Below are 5,349 nucleotides of genomic sequence, written 5' to 3' on the forward strand. Positions count from 1 at the left end.
AAAAGTTAAGGTCTTCATCGTCGATCATGTCAGTATTCAGAAAAAGATATTTTTGTCATTTTTTCCTCAAGACATGATTCACATGGAGGTAAGGAACTCTCTTCTAACTGATTTAGATGATCGTTTTTTACCAATCACTCAATCCTGTTGAGATTAATGTGACCAAGCCTAAACTGCCAAAGATAGGCATTAAGAGAAATTTTTCGCTTTTTATTATGAGTCTTAGCCGTTTTAAACATCTTTATATTTAAAATGGCTCTCGCTTCAGTTGGTTTTAATATGTACAAGTTATTTGAACATTTTGTTCTAATTTGAATGTTTCAAATTAACTTATCAAGCTACTCTGAAGTTTATCCATTTACAAGCTAATAGGGGGACCTTGCGAACCTACAGATCATGGGCTCCAACGATTCAAGATTAATCGGCTAAACTCATTAGATCGATCTAATCCCTATTCGTTAACTAATGGGTCATTCCACTATAGTCCATAGTTGAACTACTCTCACTGTAGATATATTATGTCCACTTTATATAACCATAATCAGTAAGTCGATCATTCACAAGTTGTTCGTAATCATAGCCGAGTAAATATAATCGTTTTACCCCTGTGAATACATCTTCTTCCTTAAGTTCCCACTGATCCTCTAATGAATATTTTGATTCATAACACCTATGAATCAAATCCTTTCTCTATCATGAGAAGGCAGGGCCTCAATTGTTCAAGACCTGGAATCAGTACTTAAGAGAACAACCTATTTGCTAACCCTAAATCGAGTAGGAGTGAATTCCATCTTGCAGGGATATGTCCTTACTATTCATTCGGTCTTATCCCCAGAATGGGAGGCTTATTGAGCAATGTTGTTGGACTATTTTCACCGTTTGCAGATCAAAGGATAATCTCGAACAAACAGAAGTTCATAGCTAGCTCAGGATTAAGATCGAGTTAACCTAGGTTATTTAATAAATGAAATAGTTAATTTTAACAGTAAACGGTCGTTATAAAGAAAAGTGACTATTTTCGTGGTCCAGTCTATATGCAAACTCATTGCATAGGATGCTCCCACTCACATATCTCAACATGAACGATCTGTGGATCACATCATTTGTAGCACTTTACAACTTCTTATAACAACTATAAAGTGGGCCGCATCCGATAGTGTTACCAGGATGAGATACCCAATTTCATCCATATACTTATTAGACCATTTAGGCTATATACTGTTAACTTGATCTTGTTTATGTCACTACATAAAGTTACAGAATTCAGACTATAGCCATGGATATGTTTATTGGATTTTCATAATAGAATGCAAAATTAACAATTTGTTATTATTGATAAATAGAATGTTTAACACGAACTATGAGTTCTAGGACTTTCCCAATACTTTGATGCATAAATGATCCTATTTGACTGTAAATGTTTGTATTCTTTCACAATGGGGTTTGGAACGATCTGCATCCGCTCATTGGTTATCTAATTTTATGAGTTCTATCAATCACAACTGGTGGGATGGGAATAGGTGGGGTTGGAATATAGATGTAAAGTGTCGGAGAAGTTTGTGATCCTGAAGATTGTCCATATCCATGTTCAGTATCGAACTATGAAGTACATCTGGGCTCACTATTGTGACCAAACCAAGCTTCACTTCGGTCATTCCCAAGTTTTGACTGGTTGAAATGGGTTGATCGGTTGGATTACAATGCTAGTACATATTGTCTCTATGTACTCCATGACTTTCGCAAGGTGGAATTGATACAAATAATGGCATTTGGTATGCATCGCTGCCTTCTAAAAAAAGTTAAGGTCTTCATCGTTGATCATGTCGATCGAAGGAGCTGGGACCAATAAATTATAACAACATTTGATGTGTATATCAAACATATCCGGATCAATATTTAGTCGTTGCCACATCATACTCACTAATTCACTAAATGTTATATCATTTCTGAATTTCAGACCTTTCATATGACCTCCAACATAATTCCTTCCAAACTCATCTCAATTCCCACCAAATCATACAAAGATGTGAAGTAGCATCATTGATCTACAATGGGATAAGCAAATCTTAAGAAAATATTGTAATTTATGACCAACCGCTTATATATATACGAACAATCATATACTAAGTTATAAACGATCATATACTAAGTTATAAATAATCATGCAATATTTATAAATGATCGTGTAGTACTATATAAATGATCGTTAAGAAATTTATATACGATCACATATACAATACTAAGTATACGATTGTTTATAAATTACTACATGATCGTTTATAAATTACTACACGATTGTTTATAAATGATTGCACGTTCGTTTATAAATTATTACACAATCGTTTACAACTTAGTATATGATTGTCTAGTAATGCTAAACGACACTATATTGTAATGAATGATTGTGTATATATTACTATACGTTCGTTCATTTAGTACTAAATGTTATTATGATAGTGATCTGGAACAAGAAATATTATAAAATATAACTTACATTGTCTCCGTTTCTGAATCTGACGATGAAAGCGATCAACGAAGATGTTGGACTGAAACTCTAAGAGAACACTTCGAGAGAACAATGGGAGAATTTCGTGGGGAGTTCAACAGAAAGTAAATACTAAGAGTGACCTTTCATTCTGGTACAACCAATATTATTAAATGCTATTGGTAGAATATTAGTTAGGAATAAATGCTTTGATGGAATGTTGGTGTTGTACTGAATACACATTGAATGGTTGAAGGAAGAAGATGAAAGGCTTTGGTCTGAAAGATTTTTAAAACTGGGGCTAATTTTGAAATTTCGCATGGGCAAAAGGTCAGTGATAAAAAAGTTTTTAAGAATAGGTCATTGGTATAAAAGTTTTTAGTTTTTGGATCATTTTGTGAAATTTTCCAATTCTTCCAAAACTTATTAAAATCGGGGTCTCTTTAAATATATAAAAAAAATATTTAAGAATATTTACACGCAAAAGGTTCCAAAAATACTATAAATTAATTCATTTTTATCTTGTTTGCAAATTTAATTTTAATTCAAGATTGAAATAATGATCTTTTATCTTGTTTTGGAATTTAATTTTAATTTAAGATTTAAATTAACTATTTTAGTGGGTTGAGATTTAAATATATTTGGATATTTTCATCCTTTAGTAATTTTGTTTAATATTAAGGTAATACGTTTTTCCATTTTTACTATAACAAACAAATTTAATCATTTTTCAAAATTCATAATTAAATTTTGTTATTTATCATGTTGTCTTTAAAAATTTGAAAACTTAATGATCAAATCGATACAAATTTCAAAATTCTGATAGAAAAATATTGGTCAACACTTACCATATATATGAATTCATATGAGTTTGCATGCAGGGGGAGGAATAACGGTACTGAAATTATATGAATTTGCAGTGCAAAATGAAATTGCATCTTACCAAGGTGGAATCCTTAGACAAAAACTCCAAACAAGCCATCATCACCACCATTTCAGCTAATCAATCATAAATTGCCTCAAATTTATATGATACAATTTAATCAGACGAGAGAATGAAGCATAAATATATTGATGATAGGTTTAATTTTAATATCTCCAATTCCATTCTTAGTCTATAAAACCTATTCAAACCTATCTCAAAATCTCACTCTCCCTTGATTATTTGATTTGTCTCTTTATTCTATTACTATGTCGGCAGTAGCATTGCCCATGTCTCTGGCCACAGTTGAATTCGAGGTCAAGATGATTCCGGTGATTATCATCTCTATGATGGCTGCTCTCAAGTTTGGTTATGACATTGATCTTCACTCTTTCTCCAGTACATCCTCCTCCGCCAACTCTGCCCCCACCACCGACTCTCGTGACTCCACCGACAGCTCCTCCCAAAATAACCCACCCGCCCTACCTCTTTCGCCGCTACCCATCTCCCACACCAAAAATGCTTTTTTGTTTCCAAATTCTTCAGAAAAGAGCCGAAGAATCGTGGCGCCGATTCCAAGCCGCTGCGTGTTGCTGGTTCCAAGTCGCCGCATGTTGCTGGTTCCAAGCCGCCGCGTGTTAGAAGGATGTAGTTGATCAAGAAATTTTTCACAAAAATGCAGCTGAAAATCTGGTGCTACCAGTCTTCATCGCCGAGCGACTCCGGCGAGCTCCCGTAAGGAGGCGTACAAGGTTGCGACTCATCGTACATATTGTCAACGGAAGAACGCAAGAGAGCAATCCAAGCGGCCATTGATTACTACAAGGAGACGTTACACAGTTAATTTATATATATATATATATATATAATTGGATTCCATGTAGAAACAAATATATTACCTTAACGAGACTTTTCATCAAAATTCTTCAGATATTGGTCAAGTTGTTGTATGTGGGTATCTACGTGAAGCACACAATACAAATAAACAGAAGAGGTCAAAAAATATAAACAATAAGAAGAAGGCCCATCCTTTTTCTAGTGAAGTAACAAAAGAAAGCTCACATAAAACATTATCACAAGTTAAGTTACAGATAATTAAAAAGAAAAAATATTGTTGAAGTTGTGCTACTATCTTATGCCTCAGTTCAAAAATACCCACACAATCTGTTAACAACCACTACTTAAAAAGAGTTTCAAAGACACTTCGACAAACCAAATCATATGCCTGAACAACAAGGGGAACCTTTTCATCGGCAATTCTGATGCTATGCTTCTACTCATCAAGAGCTTCATCAGAGAGTCTAATGAGTGAAGTATCAGGAGTAATATTACCACATTTAACTTCCCGCTTAATATCCTAAATTTCTTGCTCGCAGCCTCGCTCATTCTGTTTTACTAGTCCTGCATTCACTGAAATAACAACCTTCTTGAAAATCGATAAATCACGTACCAAAGCATACTTCTTTTGAAAAATGTTGGGTACTGATTCCAGGTTTGTATAAAGGTACAAAAAGAAAAAAGATGTAAAATCTTATTCTTTTTAACTTTATCTAACCCTATCTTTCTTCTCTAATCTTATTGTTAACTTTTATCTAACCCTATTTTCTCAAAACGCAAAAGAGGAAGTAAATTTTTACCCACAAAAGGATTACAATCCTAAAAACCAGGACATAAAGAAATTAGTATAAATCAAGAACAGGGCACATCACGAAATAATAGAAACATATACAAAAATACATATATCAATACAAAAGTGAAAGAAAGAAATAAACTAAAAGCGAAAGAGAGGAGAAGAACAAAGTCCAAAAAACTTAGGAGGAATAATAGTAATTGATGACCAAGATAATCGAGATAAGGTTTGGAACAGTAATAAATCGAGAAAAAATGCAGAACTGGCTCATCTAGATTGAACGATATGTAATTTTTTTGGGTGATCGCTTAG

General features: G+C 33.6%; 1 long non-coding RNA gene across 1 annotated transcript; it reads right to left on the reverse strand.

Moving 5' to 3' along the window:
• Positions 1–3,478: 3,478 nt before the first annotated feature.
• Positions 3,479–5,095, reverse strand: LOC150034551 (uncharacterized). The gene is made up of 2 exons (XR_016531447.1): positions 4,307–5,095; positions 3,479–4,226 (listed from the first exon to the last, which is right to left on the reverse strand). It is a non-coding gene; the product is annotated as an uncharacterized LOC150034551 (long non-coding RNA).
• Between the last annotated feature and the right edge of the window lie 254 nt (positions 5,096–5,349).

This window comes from Benincasa hispida, chromosome 8, assembly GCF_027475165.1.
Source record: "Benincasa hispida cultivar pf3 chromosome 8, pf3_genome.v1.1, whole genome shotgun sequence".
In the NCBI taxonomy this organism is placed as follows: Eukaryota; Viridiplantae; Streptophyta; class Magnoliopsida; order Cucurbitales; family Cucurbitaceae; genus Benincasa; species Benincasa hispida.